This window comes from Buteo buteo, chromosome 3, assembly GCF_964188355.1.
Source record: "Buteo buteo chromosome 3, bButBut1.hap1.1, whole genome shotgun sequence".
Classification (NCBI taxonomy): Eukaryota; Metazoa; Chordata; class Aves; order Accipitriformes; family Accipitridae; genus Buteo; species Buteo buteo.
The window spans coordinates 58,822,294-58,845,295 of NC_134173.1; the positions used below are offsets into that span (position 1 = coordinate 58,822,294).

The 23,002-nt window shown below is 40.9% G+C and overlaps 1 long non-coding RNA gene across 1 annotated transcript; it reads right to left on the bottom strand.

Annotated features, from left to right (window-relative positions):
* Positions 1-184: 184 nt before the first annotated feature.
* Positions 185-9,553, bottom strand: LOC142029523 (uncharacterized). Its single transcript, XR_012649949.1, has 3 exons — positions 8,886-9,553; positions 7,564-7,693; positions 185-376 (listed from the first exon to the last, which is right to left on the bottom strand). It is a non-coding gene; the product is annotated as an uncharacterized LOC142029523 (long non-coding RNA).
* Positions 9,554-23,002: the final 13,449 nt, after the last annotated feature.

Sequence of the window (23,002 nt, forward strand, 5' to 3'; positions counted from 1 at the left end):
CATATCCACTCTAACTTCATGTGACAGGCTGTGCGCCACAGACAGCTGAGACTTTTTGCACCAGCAGTACCTTTAGAGTACATGGTTACAATTTTCTGATGCAGAAATAAAAAGCATACCACCACCCTACAGATCCTCCCAAGCTGTAATGCAAGTGAGAAAAGAATACAAGAGAAAGGGGAAATCAAAGAGAGGTGTTAACTACATGTTTACGAGGACCCCAGGGACTGATCTCCTTTACCGTTTTCAGGTCTACAAACCCATAGTCATGGGGCTTTGAGTCTACAGCAGTTACCCGGAGATGATTCTTGGAGTCCTTTGTGTAAACAGTGGTATCAGGACCTCCCCACTAATACAACTTCATTTCTGGGTGTGCCTGAAATATATAAAAGTATAAATGGACTTTCAGAAAGGTGCCCTGCTGACACTGAAGATGACTGAGGTCTCTCAAAGTCCAGTACCATGTTTCAGGGGAAACAGGTCTCAGACATTTCCCCATTTCTTAAGGAAGGATAACCTGTCACCCTTCTCCAGCCTGGGCTCCTTTGAAGGTCCCCCAGTCCTGGAAAATAAATATGAGGAAAGTATCTCCAAGTGAAATTCCTAGACTTTGAGAGCAGGAGTAAGCCTCAGCGCTGAGTTTTTCCTGTATGCGATGGGGGGAGGCAGTAGCCCAGGTGGGAGCCAGCTCTGCTGAGGAAGCCTGCAGTCGATGGTTCAGGAGCTGGCTGGGATGTCAACATCCAGTTTAGGCCAGGCAGGCTAGACCACCCACAGGCAGCCCACGGAATACCTGGCAGCACTAGCCATGGGCTAGCGTCCTATCATGCCACGTAACTACAGGACAAAGCTACCTCTTTGGAACTGCTTGATGTGATTTACATCAAGAGACAGCCGACGGGGAACATCTGCAGACAGTGAGACGCTGTTGGTCGGTAACAGGCAGGCGGCTGAGCTGGAGCGGCATTTTCAAGACTTTGACAGGAAACACAGCTATGCTGACTTTAAAGGAATATAATTAATTATTTTTTTTTACAGTATTTATCAAGAGCTCTTTCTAAGCATGATGGGCTGTTAAGGAGACAGTATGAAAGCACTTGTATGAAAGATCCAGAATTTGAGTAATGGAGACCTGCATCCTGGATGAAATGGCAATTGGAGGTAAACTCTCAGCATTGCATGAGGTACGAATGACAGGCAAGAAGCGCTTTCAAAGAGAAGACAAGGAGCTTATGCTTCCTATTATGAGGAAGAATCAGTGGAAGTATGTAAGAAAAAGAGCATTACAATCAAAGTTAATGGCCAAGAACACAATGCTAGATAGACAGCAGGCTAAACTGGATATAAATTCACAGAATACAGTGTTGCAAATAGCAAGATATTTGGCAAGAAGAATCTGGATCGCAGTTTTGACACTACGATGGATGGAAAATTCATGTTTTAAAATAAGCTGCATGGACACAATCTTCTTTCTAGATATAAACTAGAAATAGTTTGGTTGTCAAATCTGCAGGTAAGTGTCAGATGATGACTAGTCACCATTACAGAAATAAAATCTGAATTTGCGTTTTCAGAGAAGACTACCCAGAGATAGAAGATAGAAGGAGGAAAGAAGAGATACACTGAAGAGACTAGTCAGCCCCTGTCAGGCAGCTGGGAGGTGGATGAGGGTCACCAGAACATCCCCTTCGGCTGAGCTTCTGAAGGAATTATAACAGGAAACAAAGGCTGAGGAGAACAAGAACCACGGAGCTAACGGAGGACAAGAATTCAAGCACATAGCTAGCTGTTTGTGATGATCAATAAATCAAGAAGAATGAAGGTAACTTTGAGATATGATTAAGAAAAAGTCATTAATGATTTGGGGAAGAATGATGCCAGCGGCTCAGAAGCCAAATCACAGTCTGCAGAGCCCAGAACGTATTTACAATCAGAGGGAAAAGAGCCAGGAGGCTTGAAAGGTTAAAGAGCAGAAGAAGGAAAAGTACTGGGATGGGTTCTGTAGGAGGTGGCAGACCTTCATGTCTGTAGTTCCACTGAAATCAACAGAAAGGAATTCGCTGTAGGCATGGCACTGTGTGTATACCGTCGTGCAGCACTGGGGCACTAATGAACACTGCACGCATTCTATGGGGGACTTTGTCAAAGTGAGGAACTGGGAAAATTATCTGAGCAATAGTATGTTTGATGAACGTGGTCATAGAAAGAATGCATAAGTCAAGGCCCAAGAAGATGATGTGGCAATGATTGAAATACCAGACGATGAGAGTCTGGGCAAAAGCTTTAGCTGTGGGGATAGCTAGGAAGGGGTGTATTTCACATAGGTTATTCAAAAGTGTCAGCAGCCAACTTAATACACTTGAATAGTGCTGAGATGATTGATTACACACTGTTGAGAAATCATATTATTTTATAGAACCAGAGTTTTGTTCATTGAAAATTCAGTTTTATGTGTTGTGCTCCACAGAGGTTTCACTGACTGTAAAAGATCTTACCATCTACACTTTGGCTGTATTAAAGCCAAAGCACTGCTGCTTTTGCAATATAAGGTAATTGAACCTTTCCATTCTTCAGTAGGCTCCATAAGATGTGATCTGTAAGTATCTTAACTTCGTCACATAACAGAGAGATCTTAAAATGAAAAATACCAAAGTTTATTTTAAAAGACATTTCTCCATATTTCTATAGCTGGGCGACTCATCTCCTCTACACTGAAGTCATGATCTTTCCTAAGACCAGAGTCTCAGCAACAATACGTAAGTCTTCATAGCTTTACACTGCAGTAGAAGAGATACATCTTTGTTTTCAGTGAAAGAAATGAGTGATTCTGACAAGCTTTACATCTAAACTTCAAAAGGAAATAAATTTATGTACAACCCAGCTTCCAACTATTTATTTCCGAGTCAATCTTTACCTCCTTTAAATTCTTAAAATACACTTAATTTATTAATTCTTCAAAAATGTGATCTAAAATAATAAATAACAGTAATGGAATCCTGTGCCTAGTTTTGGGTGTCCCAAAACCAGAGCAAGACCACTGGAGAGCCACCGTGTTTGGGGGCTGGAACAGTAGCCCTGTGGGGGAAGGCTGAGGGAGCTGGGCTCATTCACCCTAAAGAAGAGGGGTTTGGGGGAGACCTAACAGCTCCTTCCCATACCTACAAGGAGGTTACTGAGCAGGTGGAGCCAGGATCCTTATGGAGGTGCCGGGCAGAAGAATGGGAAACAGTGGTCATGTACCAAAACTGGAGACGTTCATGCTGGGTATAAAAGAAAATAATTTTCCCTGTGAGAATGAATAAGCACTGGAAGAGGTTTGCCCAGAGAAGTTGTGGAGTCGCCTTCCTTCGACAATGCCTTGAGCAACCTGGTCTGGACTCTGCCGACCCTGCTTTTAAGCAAGAGTTTGCACTACAGACCTCTCAAGGTCCCCACCAACCTGGATGATTTGGCAATCCTATAAAAACCATGAGCTCCCATACTAGGGTGAGAAGACTGCCCCATGCACCTTTTAGACACCCACGCAGGGTCACTTCAAATCCTACCTGGCCACCTGGTATCTCTGCGACATCCACAGTGCACAAAACCCCCAAACTTTTATAAAATTGTCTCTGGTTTGAAGCAATAAAATGATTGAAGCATCATTCTATTCTTAATTTTAAGCCTTAATTTTAAATTCTTTGAAAATTATTATCTGTGAAGCAAGACTATCCCGAGTTCTTCTGTCGGGCTACAGAGATTTCAAATTAGGCTAATTTAAAAAAAAATCTTGTCTCAGCAAAAACACCTGATGCCTTACGGAGGAAGACTGTAGATATTAAGAGACTGTGATTAGAAGTAAATCCAACCAAATTCTCTTACATATTGAGTAGGGGATCAAAGATTGTCTTCCTTCTGACTCTCTTCCCTCTCTGAAACACAATCAAGCTCCTCAGTTTTTGACCTGCTTGTGCAGTCTTTGCTCATGCAACACTTCCAGCAATATTCATGAGCATTTTCCCTGAAGAAGAACAAATTCATTAAAGCTGTATGTTTTCATTAAGGGCTCAGAGAAGCAAATGGAAAGAAGGGGTAACATCTCTAAAATAACTTTGGTAGCTCTCAAGTTTAATTTCCAGTTCTTTCTGTAAAAAAAAAAAAAAAAAAGGTAAGAAACACAGAAAAAGTAATAAGAAAAATATGCTCTAAATGATGTGTAGCATCCTCTCCCAATTTGGACCGGCACAAGATAACCAGTTCCTGCCTGCCAGCTGTGGACACCATATTTCTCTTGGAGTGTGCAAAAGCCAGTGTGCTCATGTGTGGATATCGCATTCTGAAGGTGAGAGGTCAAATTCCAGCTTGGCAGCTGCAGATAATGCACTTCTTTTGAGGAATGGTGATTTTAGTTTGCCAGTATATAGATCAGAAAATTACTAAAAAATTAATGTATACCAAGCCAGTTCGGGCTTTCTGCTTTGCAACACTTTTCATCGCACTCTAACTACAGAGTTTGCAACATGTACATATGAGTTTAAATTTGCTCTAATATGGCTTCACAAGGACCTGTGGAATGCAAAGATGAAAAGTGAACTGTTTTTTACGTATTTTTTTACATAATTTTACATAGATTTTACATCTTCTGCCTTAAGCTTTACTCAATCACTGCTTTATCTCTCACACACATACAAATCCACCCACACAAGGTCATAGAGTAACTGGGTTTGGAAGGGACCTTGGAAGGTCATCTGTCTAAACTCTTGCTCAAAGCAGAGCTAACTTCAGACTTAGGTCAGGTTGCTGAGGGCCTTGTCCAGCTGAGTTTTGAAAATATTCAAGACGGAAGATTCCACAGCCTCTGTGGGTAACCGCTCCCGGTGCTGGTCCACCCTCATGGTGAAAATTTTTTCCATACATCCAGAGAGAACTTTCCTTGTTGCAAGCTGTGACCATTGCCCCTTGGCTTTTCTCTGTGCACCCCACCTTCTTATAAGCTCCCTTTTCTATCTGAATATATTTATTTATATGCTTGTTTGTATATATATATATGTTTATATCTTGAATTATATTTATATATTGCTGGTATATTCTGTTTTAAATGTATGTTCAGTTTTTATTTCTACTTTGTACTTCCTGTTTCTTTATCACCTATACACCAAATAATAGAGAAAATATTTAAGGTATTTTTTAAAATGTCATTCTTGAGATTAGCCCTATCTCTTTGAGACATCTACCTTGTCCTTCCACTTCTTCGGTTGATTACAGAAGGCAAGAGGAGCAAAGACGACCGGATATCTGTAAACACAGAACTGCTACCACCACCAGCACTGACAATCAAAAGTAGCTTTCAAAATGATCCCTTATTAAGAGAAAAACGATATGATGGAAACTTTTCAATTGAAATGTCAGAACTTGCAGATTATTTTCTTGTAACAGAAGCATTGTTCAGCATAGACATACTTTGTATTGAACATCTCTGAATAACCTAATTTAGTAACTGGATTTGGAGATGTCTTCCAAGTACAATTTAGAGACCTTGACTACTTAATGTTAATAAAGGCTAAGTGTTAAATGTTGTGATGTTAAGCACATGCTTTCTCCAGTATATCTATTTAGCAATAAAGTGATTGCAATATTTGTTGGAATATACAAGAAGTATCTCTGCCAAATGATAATAAAGAAGGGAGTTTAAAAAGAATTTTGGACAGTTAAGAATCCCTAGATAAAATCCTAACAATTTGTATAGTTAATCTACAGTGAGTTTCAGAAGTAAAATTGCCTCCATTAATATAAAAGCATATGTTCAAGACACTTGCATAATCTGCAGAATATTATACTTCTCCACTGTCACATCGTTGATTACCCCTTGTCTTATATATCTAACAAACAAAGCTCAGGAAAACAAATTAAAAGAGAAGTCATGAGCCTTCTCTCTGAAATACTGTCACCTCCTTTAGCCCAGCTCAGAAGAAAGCCTGGATCAGTAGATAATCCTACAGAAAGGAGCAGTAGATAGTGACACTAATAGGAAACGGGTGTATGATCTCACTGCACTCAGGATGCCAGCCCTTGACATGTTGTTGTGACAAATATCTAAGCACAGAAATGAAGGTTTTCAGTGAAAGGGCAAGAAAAGAGCTTACATTCAGTTTTGTCAGAGGAATTGCACAGACATACCCGAGGACATATTTTCAGAACTTGAAAGCCACAAAATACAGCTTTTAATTTTAAAAAGTGCATAAACCATGCTAGAATCCTGTTTTATTTGGGCTCTATACCCTGCAAATCACAATAGGAGCTGAATGCCAGCTTTTGCTTCATTGCAAGTTTTGGAAAGGTGTATCATGCCTTTCTTCTGGAACAAAAATTTGACTCGTTTCTGTCCTTACAGTGAGATAGAGCTAAAACATAAGGGAAAAAAAGTGCAAATTTAAGGTCATCTTTCTTCAGAGTAAAATTAAATTAGAAAATAGGGCAGAGAAGCTGTGATGTCTGCCATTTCAACAATACCCCAGGGTCTGAGAAGGGGACTGCTGGAGCCAAAAGCATGAACCACAGTACGTAAGTAGCTGTAGTCTTTAACCATGCCTATCTTCTGATGATCAGCAGAAAGCCCATAAATCATGCTCCTTAGGGACTGAAAGGCTTAAATAAGTATTAAAGGACTCAGCCCTGCACTGGCAGAATAATACATGTGATAATCTAGAAGATGTTGTCTGCCTTTAATTTCTACTTTCTTTTGGACTCTTTTTTTTTTTTTTTTCTCCACTGAGCCCTTTAAAGCAGGAGGATAAGTGAAGCCATGCCAAAGGCAGATATTTCACTTTGCTTTCCCTGAACTCAACACTGAAGTTTTTATTATCACTTTAATGGATATTTTCAGATTAGTTGGACCTCAGTGATGAGTTTCATTATTTAATGTCAGCTTCTCTCCTTGGGGAAAATACAAAGTTTGGGGTTTTAGCCAGCATGACAATTAACAAAGGGAATATTACAAATCACATGGCTCAGTCTAAAAACAGCTACTGATCATCTGCAATGCCCTCATGACACTCCCAAGCCTTCCTTCACCCCAGTCCTGGTTTGGCCCACAGCTGGCAGCCGAATACTTTCTGACTGATAGCTGGCTTGGTGAATACAACTAACAATAACGCTGGGCCCAAGTCCACTCCCCAGTGTTTAGTACTTCTGGGGAACAGCATCTTGCACAGTAAGTAATCGTTGCGGTATCAAAATACACATTTTATCTGCCCAGCATGAGGGACACAGAGGGATGTGGCTGGGACAATTTCAGGCAAGGGATTTTTTAAAGTGAATTCATCTTGTGCTACTGCTGTCCACTTAGCAAAGTGTCACCTTCAAAACTTCAGACATTTTTTAAATATTAGGAAAAGATAAGATACCTTATTTCTAATACCATATATGTATGGGATAGAAACTAGGGGCTAAATCCCTGAAGAACTTTAAGGATCAATCAAGTGAAACATATTTGAATGTCTGCAACTAAATTTCACTTGAGTCGATGCACCTAAATCCAAACCAGAAACAATAATGAAAAAACCCCTCTCTTGGCTTGCTTCTCACCTGGAGGCTTTGGACTCAGTGGCACCATTTAGCTCCGTTTCAAAGATCCTGGAGGAACAGAGCTTTGCTTCTACCTCAAACCAGCAAACGGGAAAGGCCGAGACCGTCTCTGACAGAAGCATTCTCAAACCTTAAATGCAAAACAAGCATGAAAAGTGTATCGATATTTTCAGTCTAACCTCCTAGCCCTGTCAGCGTGATTTATCAGACACATTCTGAGAAAATCTCAGGAAATAGGCTCCTCGCAAAACACGGCTGTGGTGACTTCTTTGTTAAAGACACAGCCAGCAACAGTATGCTCATGCTACACAACAACTGACTGTTTTCCCTCATTTGCATGATGATACCAAAACCTGTATCTCTGAATGTACCCTAAGTAATTAGGAGGGGAAGGCTGGGTGGGGAGGAGGTGATCTGTACCATCCCTGTGGCAGCTGGGCCCCTACGAAGGAAAGAAATCAGGATTTGTTGACTAGAGAGAGAAGCAGGAGAAAGGAACCCAGAGCCTAGGAAAGAGCCACCCTTAGGTTTCTGGCTTCTGCCTCCAAAAGATGTATGTATACATTCATCAGTTACTGCATAAAATGTGACATGTGTCAAGCTACAAAAACACCTCAAGACCGGGAGGCTGAGAGCCCACCGCTATACATCTCCTTTGGAGCAATCAGCCCACAACACACTGTCTGCGATCAATAACGATAAAGTTGCTGGGAGTGAAGGAAGCAATGCATGTCTTTGTGGTTTCCAGTTAGGAAAACACACGGCTACCAGCGCCTGGGGGCAGGGGCTGTGGATGTGAATGGATGTGGGGGATAAGGACGGGTCTGAGTACCCGTCTCTCACTCCTGGCTGAGTGGCCTAGCCTGTAAATTACTGCACAGGAGAAGGACATGAACTTCACAGCCTTCTTTTAAAAGAAAATAGTGAACTTTGATCTGTTCTTTGACAGAATGGCTGTAGGTAAGGGCATGCAGTGACCATATTTTTCAAAACCCTTTGCTGGTGGGGGCAGTTCTCTCCCTTATGGTGGCTCTTTGGAGAGGAAGGGAGACCGTGCTGCCTCCCTCGGACCTTCGATCAGGACATCATTCACAGGCAACTGCAAACCACACCGGGACTCCTTCAACAGTCTCCTCAGCAGCTCCGTGGGACAAACACAGGTCAGCTTTGGGGCATTTGTGAGGGAAGCAGAGGTCTCTGGATCACCAGCTTACAGCTACCTACTGTTTCATGACTTTTAAAAAATGCCCTTCGCAAGTCAAGGATGAGAAAATGGTCAAAAAGAGAACCAGCACTAATAGTATTCGCTGAGCCTCACTCACCCGCTCTGGCGCATCCCAGGCAGCTCTCAGACTGCAGCGTAACACCCCGGGGCATGAAAATCACCTCTTCATGCAAGCTAAAGGAAGCCCAGACCAAGATGCTTTGTATTGGTATGTGCTTCTCTAATACAATTTGATGCACTGATACAGCAAAGTGACTGCTTGCTGGGTCAGCCAAGGAGGCTGCTATTCTGTGAAATGTTAGGTGAACATTGCTTTGCTACCTCAGGTTAAAATTCACGTTTATCACTACAGATGTTTTGTTAGGTGTTTGATGCTTAGGTTAGGTTCATCTGCAGGGAGGGGTTGGAAAAGAAAGGCAGGGGACAGCACATAAAACCAATCTAGCTAGATAAGTTCTTGCATGCTCTTCTTTTTGTAATAAGAAAAGTTTGCCGTGCCTGTGCATGCATTTGAATTCTCAGGATTGCCACCATGTGCCTTGATGTGATCTACCCAGAGCAAAAAGTAGTGGGCACAGAAGAGGTCTAAGACCAGGCTGATAGGGTCACAACGTACAGTTTTGTCAGGAAAGTCTGTCCTGCTTACTTTCTATCCAAACTGCCCACTGCCTGTTTGGAAGAGGTCTGGAGAAAGGCAAATACAATGTCTGTGGAGGCGACACAGAGCAGGAGCTGTGGCCCAGCCAGCAGCAGTGCACCCAGCAGCTGCCGAAAGAAAGGAAAACCACAACTGTAAAATCAGCCATTATTAGAGAGGAATATGGAGAACTTTTGAAGAACTAATCCTAAACTTACGAGGTGGGAAGGCAGCAAATTTTCTTTCTTACCAGTGGTAATAGTAGCAATAGAGTAGAAGCATGAAACTCTGCTGGCAAGACTTAGAGCAGACATCTCCATACCACTGATTGTTTTCTCACTCACTCAGTCTAGTCATACATCATTATTACATTACACCTCTCTCCTGAGAAATGCAAAATGCAAACTACCGTTGAACGAAGATGATTCCTCCAGAATCCCTTCCATTCAAGTTCATGTCCAGGGTATGACTCAGATGCTCGCAACAGAAGCAGGATACTCCTCTGTCTCCAGAGGACCCATCAAACCAAGCTTTCTTCCAGACCTTCATCAGAACTCAGCCTTGGCCAGCCCTGTGCCAGATCCTGGCCACATTCATGTTGCTGTTGCTGGGAGCAATTTATTTTGGACATTCCCAACTATTGTCCTTGTGCGGGTGGTTTGTACTAGTGGAGATTTTGGACCTCTGTCCAAGACAAGAGGGAACATATCATGCCAACCTTGGAGAATACACTCCTAGCAAGTTCTGGGGCCTGACTTTAGCTCTGGCATAGCTGCATGGCCGTGTCATACGTTTTCATTAAACATAGGCAAGTTGCGCAATTCGCTACTGGGACGTTTCCATTCAGCAATCTCACGTACAAGGGGATTATGACAGAATCACAGGATGGCTGAGGTTGGAAGGGACCTCTGGAGGCCATCTGCTCCAACCCCCCTGCTCAAGCAGGGACACCTAGAGCTGGTTGCCTAGATGGCTTTTGAGGATCTCTGAGGAGGGAGACCCCACAAACTCTCTGGGCAACCTGTGCCAGCGTTTGACCACCCTAAGAGTAAAAAAGCATTTTTTTGTGTTCAGATTGAATTTAATGTTTTTTAACTTGTGACCATTGCCTCTCACCCTGTCACTGGGCACCCCTGGGAAGTCTGGCTCCCTCTTCTTCATTTCCTCCCATCAGGTATTTATTTATACACATGGATAGGATCCCCATAAGCCCTCTCTTCTCCAGGCTGAACAGTCCCAGCTCTCTCAGCCTCTCCTTATACATGAGATGCTCCAGCCCCTGAATCATCCTTGTGGCCCTTTGCTGGACCCACTCCAGTAAATCCATGCCTCTCTTGAACTAGAGAAATGAGCGGTGGTTCTTCTGAGCTGGCACAGAAAGGCCAAGTGAGATGGACACAGGCCTGAGACTGCTTAGGAAGACCAAGGACAGAAGACCTGGGCCTGGCTGTGGACAACTTAACCAGGTTGATAAACTGTCGTGAACATACAACCCCAGATCCAGCAGAACAGAGGCCGTATCAAAATTACATGACAAATAGTATTTTAACATCTAACCTGGTAGGGTCTGTTTATACTGGGTCAGAAATTTGGCTGAGGTAGCTTCAACATGTTTAGTTAAATGCCAAATTGTCTGCAAATGTTTTTTGCATTTGACACTGTAATGTATACAATATTGACTGAGAAGTTTATTCATTTTTATTATTTGCTTTTTCAATTTTCCAGCAAGATACTCTAGAAGGAGAAAGACTTCATAAAAGCAAGTAGTACCTTAACAGATAAAACATGCCAGAGCAGCTAATGAAAATAAATTAATATTTTTAGTTAAAAAAAACCCCAACCTATGTATGTCATACATGTCCAGCAGGAGACTGTGGACATATAAAAAAAATCCTGCAATACTGTGTAAAATATTCAAACAAATCATAGAAGAAAGCCACTCTGAGCCAACCATCTGAAGTTAGCAATTAGCATAGCTATGCTAAGAATGACTCCCCTTGCAGATATCTCTTATGTCTCAGATATCACTAGCTGATACCTCAGTCAAAATAAATCCACTTTGTTGCTCTGTTTACACTACTGAGGAGTTTTGGTTAAACCAAAACCTTTCCATAAACTGCACTGTTTTGTATACAAGGTATAGAAAGTATTTGCTTTGAATAAAGCACTTAAACATTGATTATAAGGGAATGACTTTCAAACTTGCTGGGGTAGACCTGCTCCAAAAAACATTTAGGAAGTATAAAAACAGAAAAAGGAAATGCCACGCTGGTGCTTTCTTGAGAGTTGAGTTGCTGAGGTTCAAATCCTTGTTCTAAATCAGGAAAAAGAAGGATGTAAGCTGGCCACTGAGCATCTCAGACATGTGCTCAGGCTATACTGCAGTCATGCCTGTCTTTGTCTTTTTTGTTTATTTTCCTTCTAGGCCAGGTCTCATGGGTATGTTCAGAGAGTGCCCACCATGCAGGATGGACTCCAGGTGAAGGAACACAGCTCTTGCAAAGCTCAGCCTGCATGCACGAAATTGGGAATTCAGCCATGTTTCAGAAGCCTCAGGGGTTAGATTGCAGCTGTGGAAGGCATGGCAGGTTTAAATTTTGGATGTCGGCACCTGAAAGTGAAAGGAGGATTTTCTATCACTAATTCATCCTGTGGGGTCACACGGGGACACTACTGGTGACAAACGGTGTAATAGTTATCGCAGAGATTCCCCAATTATTGTGATCCCACTACCTGGCTGAAGAAAGGTGGTTGAATACTGACAGTTCTTACACACTTCTGCCTGTTAAACTAACACAGCCTAGTGTGTTAACTAACACATCTCTTCCTTCTGGTTTCTTTCTTTGTCAATAGAGTTATGGTTGAAAACAAAAATTAAAAATGAAGAAAACATCATACTCTAAGTCTTAGAGGATCTGAGTAAACGTTGCAGGAAATCTCCCATAGACTTGATGCCAGACATAAAAGTATAGTTATCTATGCAGTTCACTTGAAAGCCAGACAATTTTGGGAATGCACAATGTAGCTAGGACAATATTGCTGTAACAGCCATGGCACGTCCTTACTTTTTGATATTTACAGGGCAATCCTAAGATTGCTATAGTTTGGGGGATTTTGAACACACAGATTAAATCTGCGCTGCAAGTGAAACTGCAAGTGTAAGCCAGCAGGCAGGTCGTAGAGGAGCACCAGTGGTTTGGGCTTCCCCATGGGCTGCGCACACCTGCTGAGGACACCGAGACCTTTTTGAGATTCTTCGTCTGCGCCGAGTCCCGCAACGTAGCACCCTCATCACTGCTAGTATCTTTATCAGGTAACTTCAAGCTGGCACGGGTACACCCTCATATGCGATGGTCACACCTCTCTTTTGTGGAGTACATCCTTAGCTCCACGAATGCTTTAGATTGTCCAAGCCCTGTTCACACACAGCTATTTACTAAAATTTTTATGGGCAGATCAGGTGGATGTAAAGAATAGACCTAAGGCCCTAATTCTTCAGTGAACTTTGTACCTTCTCCACTCACCAGTTTGACAAATGCATCTGTAAGGGGGCTTGTGGAAGGTTCCTGAAAGCAGGTCTGGGGTTGGAAGCTCCTGACTAACACAACAGCTACACTTCTCGTTCCATATTCCAGGCCATATGACAGTGTCAAGACACACAAGCCACCTATAGTGCTTGGAACAACTCTGCTCCATAATTTTCTTATCCTCATTTTAGATCAATCTAGCAATAATAAACTGATTCTTACAGTTCCTGGCAGGCTGCTCCAGCATGAGAAGTATTCTCTCCCTTGTTTAAACGAAGGACCGTTCAGCCAGACTTCTCCTCTAGCTCTGGGAGGTTTGGACTGTGGCGACTTCTTGCTCTCAGCCATCCCCACATCGTGTTATTTATTTGTGGCATTTTGTATAAGAGCTCCTATACAAATTATAGCTTGGAGCCTTTGTCCGATGGATAGCAAGAGCTGCAGTGTGCCATTCCCCCAGTGGCAAGCCTGCTCCGGTGTCACTTAATAAATTACCATTCCAAACACAAGAGAAAAAAATGTAAGTATGTTGGAAATTTAAAATTGGATCTTTTCTGTCATTCTTCTCTCATCACAAATAAACCAAAAAGAAAAGAAAGACGCTTGTGGTACTAGAAGCCTTTGGATTGTTTTAACTACTAACCAAAACCTCCAATAAGCTGCCAACCAGACTACTTTCCTCAAGCTTATTATTCCATTTCTGTTTCTGCCATTTAACTCCTCAACTGTAATATTTCCATGCAAACAGCACGGTGTGCCCAAAATATCTTATCTTACATTAGAGAGAAAACAAAATTTTTCAGGGAGGACACTGTATCTCTTTTCCCCCATATGGCTGAAACTATGCAAAACCAAAATGGTTTCTCTCTTGGCGGGCAGGCGGGATTCCTAATGAGCCAACACACAGAAAACAGATAAAATTAAGAGACAAACACCAGAGCCTATTTTATCCTCTTTCTTTTCCCATCATGCTTTGTCCAGCTCTTACATCCTCATTATTACCACTAACTACAGCTGACATACTTAGAAATTACATTTCAACCAAAGTCATTGGCTGACGAGCCCTGTACATTGACACAAAGCGAACACTTCTCCCCCATATTCATGGCTATCAAGAATTTTTATTTTGTCCGTATCTCTGCTCTAATGTCCTCCTAACTTTGCCTAGTACTTTTTCATTCTTATCTGACAGCTTCTTTTCTCTCTCTTTTCCATAACATGTTTCATGTTGTTTTACGTTGCCTTTGTACTCTCCCCAGGCTTCTCCTCCACTTGCTACGTCCTGTTTCTTTGGACATCCCTTTCAAACACTCTTCTGGAGTGGAGGCTTCCCCCATGCCTTCCCTTTACATCCTTTATCTTCACTCCCTCATATGAGCCCTTAGTAATTACTCAGTTCAAAAATGATACAGCTGAAAAAAGCTGTGGGGGGCAAATACGGCATCTCATATTCCACGCTGCTCTGGAACTAGTGGTTTTGAGTTGATGCATCCTGCACAGATCGATGGATACTGTTAGTTCAATAGATGGATCCTGCCACCTGACAGATACCCTTTTATATCCTATTTATTTTTCTCACGAGTGTAGAGTTAAGACATAGCGGGGGTGAAAGACAGGAGGGCTGTGTTGGCTCTCTCTGTGGGATCAACTCAGAACCTGTAGAGCAAGTGAAGATAAAGAGAATGTGGTGGGGTACTGGCATATGTGGGCTTAAACTGACACAGTATGTACCTCTTTGTGGCTCCCTCTGCCTACACGTTCAACAGTCCCACTGAGTCTGGCTCTATACATGAGTAAAGCACATATATGATAGCCCACTAATAATGTTTAATATATAATTTTGCTTCTTTTTTCCCAGGAAAAATTTTTAGGTTTTTATCAGCTTTCAGTTCTGCTGACTTCTAACAAGCCTTTTGGGGGATTTTTTTTATTTTTTTTTTCTGAGCTGGTTTTGGTGGTGAGTAGGAGTGAAGAAAGAAATTCAGTAAGCCTGCAGGCAATTGCTGTGCTGGCAGTGTGCATTGCTTTTCATTTTGGAATTGGCATGAAGGCCCTCCAAGTAACACAAGCTCTCCTTTTTGACAGAATTGACAGATAAATTATATAACAAGATGCAGTCAGATAGGTTTTGGGGGGGATGAGGATTGAGTGAAGTCAAAATGGAAAGCTCATTTCACATCAGGGGTATTCCTTCACTGTACTATTAAAATACAGCACCTTTGATTCAAAAGGCTCCTATGGCACTCCCTAAAACGCAGCCAAGATTTGAAATTACATGGCTGTCTAAATTAGGTTCCTCAATCTATAGTTGGACATACCAGTAACAACTCGATAATCACAAGCGTTCGACCTCTCACAAATTCTTTTTACTTGGCAGGACAGGGCGCTGCAAACTATCAGTACCTTTAAGCAGTGCAAGTAATTTTACCTGAAACTGTATATTCTTTGAAAACACTGATTGAATTTGTACAAGAAACTAGTATCTAACCATGTTGAAAGCCAAAACAGATGAGTGTCCTTGTTTCTTCTAACTTAATTTGAACCTCCTGGAGCCGCATGGAAATTCTCTGACATTTCCTATTCTTGGTAACACTTGCTTTATATTCAAATCATACATCATATTGGACTATATTTTTCATACTAATAATTTCCAATAAATGTTTTCAAAGCTTTGGAAGCTGTCTGCCCCGAGTGAGTTTCACATCCTTCAGGAAAATTTGTAAGGCAGTATGAAGTGAGGAATGGAGAGGAAAAGAAGTTGAAATAAGCCTTTTCCTACCTACACAGTAAGAAAGGGATGGCACTAAACAAATAGTCCCTAGTTAGGTCAAAAATAAACCTGCAGAGAAGAAATAAACAGGTTGCTCTCTATTCTATATACTGCTCAAAACTTCCTGTATTACAAACAAAAATTCTTTGTTCTTTTCCAAAAATCATTAGGGAAAAAGGTTTTTACATCAAGGAAATCATACAACACAAGGTTCATCTAAGAGAAAAGGATGAACTACACTTTGATGTAGGATAAACTCTGTCTAAACGTCATCACTTTTTGCCTGAAAAATACATCAATCTGGCATCATGGGAGGAAAAACAATTCTTAAAGCAGTACAAATAGGGGGGAAAAAAGCCAAATTAAGTATAATCTGAAAAATTATTATCAAATAGCACATTGCATTTCTGTGGCCCCTACTGTACAAAGATATGAAAAGATACTGAAATAATTAAATTATTTAACATCCAATACTCCAAAAAGGTAATTAAACTCCTAATTCCTAAGTGCAGACACAAAAATTTCATGTTACTTTTTTTAAGATTAAAAAAGAAATCTTGTGTCCAAGCCACGTGTAGAATCTTAATCCTTCCACAACCAGCCTCATTGTACAGTCACAAGGTTGGTATCTCTACGCATTCAAGAAACAGCTCTTCGACACAGCACAATTTTTCCTTAAATACCATAACCTCTGATCACGAAGGGAAAAGAATTAAGGGGTCCCAACATAGGTATAAAAAGATAGTTGTCCTAAATACTTCCAGATACCCCACCCCAGGGTCATTATTAGAGGAACATAATCTGCACTCTTAAAAACTCACTTAGTGTAGCTTCCAGCCCATGGCCATTGCAGCCAAGCCAGCCATAGCTGAACAGCACAGCCAGCACCTTTCCACACTTCTATCACAGCATGTGCAAGCTCTCACAAGCATCCAAGTTTTTTTCATGACAAATTCTTCCATTTACATTGGATAATCACAGCAACAAGAACAACCTACTGAAGCAAGCTTAAACTTTTATACTGTTTGCATTAAAATTTCTCCTCATGGCCAACTTCGTACATTCAGGGTTGGTTAGCTCCAGGAAGACAAGCTCCAACACCACAATCATCTAATTCATAAACATTTTCAAACTCCTTAAGCTATAGAATATATTTATACTGTATTATTTTACCCCATACTAAAGTTCAAATTTCTCCAGTAGCCATAACGCATATATGAATGCAAACCCTCACATAGAAGATATTTTGGGACACAGTAGATGGAGAAGTTTAATCCATACCATTAGCACAGCATGGATGGGTGAGGTGTGCTGTGCCTGGTCTAGTCTGCTACCATGTAGCCTGCTCTTTTACAAGGGGACATAGGGACTGTACTTAGCCTGAATTCAAAATGCTGTCCTATCACTGAGCAAGAAATAAATATAGTACTTATGAAGATGCGATGTAGCTTACTCCCTCATGCAGGCTGCTCAGAAATCATAGCCAACCTCTACTTGAACAACTTAAGGTATCTTTGGATAGCTATAAATCAATGATGGTTTTGTTCTTTGCAAAGCATTGCTCATTCTCATACAAAATGAAAATACTCATTAGGAGGCTTGCAGTTTTGCATTTTCACATCTTTAAGAGTTTATTTAATCAGGACTGCATTATACAAGTGAAGAAGAAAGTTATTTTACAGCCTGTCAGCTGGCTGCTCAGTCATGGTAATGAATTAGTTTCACAACTCTGCTCCTGTTGCCAGTTGTCATCCTGTAAGGATACTGAATTCATGAATCCAGCTGCAGGGAGCTCACATGCAATCTCCTGCACAGTTTACTGGCATCTACTCTCAGTACTAACCACCATACCATGCTGTCCTTGCTAGTCTCAGAAGTCTTTGCTGCATTATTTTGCTGTAAGGAGGTAGGTATCTTTGTTGCCATCTTGTTTATTTACAAAGATAGTACATACACCAAATCCTCTGCTGACAGGTACAAAAGGATCAAGGAAAGCCAAGTCCACTCTTCAGCAATGCTGTGCTCTCAGCACTTTCCGCTGAGCTCCTCCCATTTGCTTATTCCTGCTTCTGACTTACAGCAATGCCAGCAGTCAGTGCTTTTTGTTGGCACAGCACAGTCTCAGGCCATAAAACCTAGTAACGACTTGGAGCAGAGAATAACGTCTGCCCTTCCAAGCTATTGGTGGGATTTTATTTAAAACTTTATTTTAATGTACAGCTCACAGGCATCTGATTTTACTTTTCTCTTGGATATTAAAGGTTACATAATTAATTATCAGCTAACTGCAGGGAAGATTAGGAGTGCCTCACACCATTCTTCCACTTGTACACGCTATAAGAGCCCATTACCAGAAGCAGTACCATTCCCATTACCACTACCCTCCTCTTAATTAAAAATCTGATTGGCTTTTGCAGGCTTAATTGCTGATGGCATTTCTACAATAGGAATTGAGAAGACATTTATTGAAACTATTGAAAGTTTTATTAAAAAAAATTACAAACACAACACATCTTCTCTGAATAATATTAGAAACAAAACATTTTAACCCCCAAAGAATCCTAGCTTCATGTTTCACTTGTTTAAAGAGAAAACTACAATCTATTTTCTACAAAAGAAGGAAAACTTGACAATATAACATTATAACTGCTCAACACGTTTACTGAAAAATAAACCAACTTTGTTCAAAAAGAGTCCTTGCATGAGGGGAAGTACAAGATTTTCCCGTCTTCCACTTTTCTTCCCTTCCAAAAAAAAAAAAAAAAAAAAGGAGAGGGAAGTCTTAAAACAGTCTTCCTCTCCCCTTTCCCACGGCTTCTTTTAGCAGTTACTACAAATATTTTTGTAAAAGCAAAGCCAAAACAAGAGGCACAAAGTGGATCTTACCTTCATGTAATTTCAAGAGGGGAACAACTATTCTTGCATACTTATAAAATATTGCTACTAATGAGATTGCTGAAGCTTAGTCAATGGAAAGTTTTGACCAAATTTGCAATTGTCTTGCAAACTTGCAAAGTTTCACCTACTGTCAACCTATCACAAAACTCATGCTCTGGCCAGCTTTGTCCTTTGGCTGGGAACATGCTTGGCCTTCCCTCTTTTGCTCTCCTCTCCCTGCGTAATTCAATCATAACTTATTTTGTGAAGACCTCCTAGATTCCCTGTGCAAGGAAAACTGTGTGTTACCAACACCTATGGCGACAAGCTCTGCTGAGCACACGTTTAGCCATTAGGAAAAGCCATTCCGCAAGCACTGGCAGGGCAGAGTGCCATTACAGCACTGTCATGTGCCTCCCATGAGAAGTCTCATAGTTTGAGATTTAGGTTCAACAAAGCTTTCTTCTCTGAATAGCAGTGCTGGCACATATAGAAAAAAATTAGGGGACTAAATTCTTACTGGGCCACTGAAAGCACACACTAGACTTACTTTATCAAGAGTCACCTGGAACTAAAGCCCTTCATAGCCTACAGGATACCAACATTTTGAATGAGGCTTCTCCTTTTACCCATCAAAACCAGGCAAGATCTATGCAATTTAAGAGAATGATTTTAGCAATGTTACCCTAACTGTGTAACAGCAGATGGGCTTCAGAACATATGCACTCCTCTCCAACCATACATCCATCTTTATCTTTTGATTTTTTAAAGAGCAACAGTAGCTTTTTTACAACTTCTCCTAGGCAGAGACAATGTCAGGTGACTGACAAAAGTAATACAAATAAATCATTTGTTTAAAAAACTTTCATCTGAAACCAGAACTTCAGAAAATTGGAAACATTACTTAAAATATACTTGGAAGTACCCAAGATACCACCAGTGAATATAGTTTGCTCTGAATTTTACATTATTTAAGATTTCTATTTTAGTGAACCGACTAGCAAATGTGTCTTCTTGAAAGTTATATGAATTCTCATTCTGAAGTTGTTCTGAAACCCACCTGTGTACTTAAATCAGTGGTTTCAGTGATCACTGCACCAGGTTTTAAATGCTAGTGCAAAACCAAGACACTCCTCACCCACCACCCCCTCCAGAAAATAAAAGCCAACCCATGAAAGCATTAGCTTTACATCTACAGCAAGTTGAATAAATTTCACCCTTTGAGCTTCCTAAAAAGGACCAAAAAAAAAAGAAGTCACAATCATTTAGTAAGAGTGTTGTTTTTTTGTGAGCTGGACTGAACCCTTTAATAGGGGACCCTCTGAGATGCACAGTACCTTGTTGGTACAGGAATTCAAGTGTGGCAATGACAAAAAATATTCTGATGTACAGTATGTTTACAGAAGGTACCGTAATCATTTTGAACTGAGGTTTTCCTTTAAGGTTTACACATGGAAAAAATTCTCAAGTCTCAAAACTGTTCATGTAACTGATGTTTCACCTAGTATCCGATGGAAATAACCAAGAATTTAAGCAGTGCTACGATCTGCATGTACCTTTTCTATGCATGCATATCTGATAGACAAAATGTCAGAAAAACCAGAATGCAAAGCTATGATAACACAGTATCGTGCTCCTGAGGTGAGATGATTTTAAAACTGACTATTTAAGTAAATTCTTCCTGTCAAAAGGAAAGCTGCATGTGGGCCATTTCCCTGCTGTTTACAAAGAACATTCCAATTTTATCTCATTTAAAAATTCTTTAATTATTACACAACAGCACTTCTGTGATTGTGTTATCAAACAGGGAACATAGCTATTACACAATCTGGATTGTTCTAAAGTGAGTGTTTTGGGGCCGTAATTATACAGAATGAATCTACAGTTTGCAATTTAGTCAATCTCTTGAGAGAAAACTTGTGGAACAAAAGAAATTTGCCATAAAGACCATGCTCAGACTTAGGAGACTCTGCTCGCCAAAGGCAACTTGCTAACTTCAGCTCCTATTCAGACTCTTCAACCCCATCAGAGGAACCAATCCTATACCATAAAGTGAATCCCTGTGCTGTAGACCAGCTCTTTGCATTGGTATATGTAGTCCAGCAGCAATCTACCTTTAACTGCTTATTTCCACCACTTCTTAAATTCCATCTGCTAGGCCAGCACAACTGTTTTGACAGTCATAAGACAAAAGACATAATTAAGCACAATAAAAAATGTTTATTATGGCTAAATCAGTTCTTCGAAGGCACAAACACTTTGGATAAAAGGAGTGTTGCATGACAGCAAGAAATGGCCAAGGAACATACACAGGAAAAAGTGTAAAAGCAGTTGCTTGCAGAATCAGAGTGCCTACTGAATGTGCTAGTAACCAAAAACTAATGCTTTCTACGAAAAAGAAAACAATTTGAAGAAACAATCATTAATTACTTCCTCATCCCACACATATCCCAGTTCTCACTGTTCTTCTAGAGTCCTTTATGTAGTGGTAGAACACTTCTTGCAAATGCCCTGTACACCTATTACCTTTTAAGTTACGAAGGTATGATATTTCCCCCCCTTTCCCCCCACCCCGTTCTTACAACTGTAAGCATTATAGGAGCAGACTGCAGCACAATAAGTTAGATTAAATCATCTGCTGGAAACTTCCATTACTCTGCTGTATTAAAGTAGGTTTCAAAATAAGTTATTAGTATGCATATTCCTAAATATAACACATTAAATCATAAAATAATTTAGACTGGAAAGGACCTCTGGAGGTCATTTAGTCCAACTCCCTGCTCAAAGCAGGTCTAAGTCTATCAGGATGGTCAGGTACTTACTAAGTTGCACATCTACAAGGTGAAGATTTCCATAACCTCTCTGGATGACTGGTTCCAATGCTTGATCATCTTCATGGTAAAAAAATAAAAATAATCTTTCTCACTCCCCTGAAATCTAACTGGAATTTCCCCATGCTCCAATTTGTGTTGCTACTCATCCTGGCGTCATGCACCTTCAAGACCAGCCTTGCTGTGAATCCTCACATTGAAGGGACTGAAGACATAAAAATCTGGCCTTAGCCTTCTTTTCTTAAGGCTGAACATTACCAAGCTCTCTCAGTTTCTCCTTTTATGTCACATGCTCTTACATCCTCACCATTTTGGTATCCCCCCCCACTGGACTTGCTGCAGAGGTTCACTATCTGCCTTGTATCAAGAAGCCCAAAGTTGGTCACAGTACTCCAACAGTGTTCTCGCAAGGGGAATAATCACTTCCCTAAACCTGCCGGTTCCACTCTTTGCTAATAACACTAGGACACTATGGTTCTGCTATAGGCATGTCTCTTTCCACAAGGACACCCACTGACTTGTGTTCACCTTGCTGTCCACCATAATCCCAAGTCCTTTCCTGGAAAGTTGCTTTCCATTTAGTTCATGACTCCTGCCTGCACTGCTACATGACATTATTCCATCCCAGATACAGGACTTAACACTTCACTTTGCTGAACTTCAAGATGTTCCCATGAGCCAATTCTTCCAGCCTGCTGCAGTTCCCCTGAATTGCAACCCTGCCCTCCAGCACATGGACTGCTTCCCCCCGCTAGTTTGGTGTAGTACATCATACAGGATTAGACAGGGGAGAGTAAAGAGAAAAGCCTGCCTTGAAAATCACTTCTAAAGAAAGACACCTGCCATCTTCATGGACAAATCAGTTTCTGTGACTGTTTCCCAGCCAACATGTAATTGCAGAAAGTAAGCAGGAGGGTTGACAAGTCAAAACAATTTTCCACATGTAGATGAGTTCCAGAACTTGTGGAACGAAGAGGGGAAAAAGGTATGCAGTTGGAATAAGGCGAAGGTGAGTCATTAAATTTTCCCCTCAACCTTAAATGCAAGACTGTATGCAGAGATAGTGTCTCTTCTTTTCCAATATTCACATTCACCTCACTGATAAGTCACTGTACTTCACAGAACCCTAACAAGGATCTTGGATTTTCTGGCTTAGAGGTGCTATAACACATTCTGCAGTGCAAAGGTGCTAAGGAAACCCAGGGAAGTGTGAAACATTGGCTGAAAAAACCCAGAAACTTTAAAAAAAAAAAAACCCTTCAAATTACAATAGTTGAACAATACAGGGTTTTGTTGCTTCATGTTTGCATCGTGAATCTTGAGAACTTCAGATTTCAAAATAAAAGCTTTAAACCATATCCAGCTCATTAGTCAGACCCGTTGAAAGACTTTTTACCCCCTGAAACAAAAAGCTCTACTCCAGAAAGTTTCCAAGACTGGGCAAGATTAAAAATGAGATTTAGAACAGGAAAAATTCTGAAGGATGAACACAGAGGTCTACCCAAATTGTTCTGCATGTAGTTATGTTAGGTTTCACAAAAGGCGTAGGCTACACATGCATTCAGTCTACCA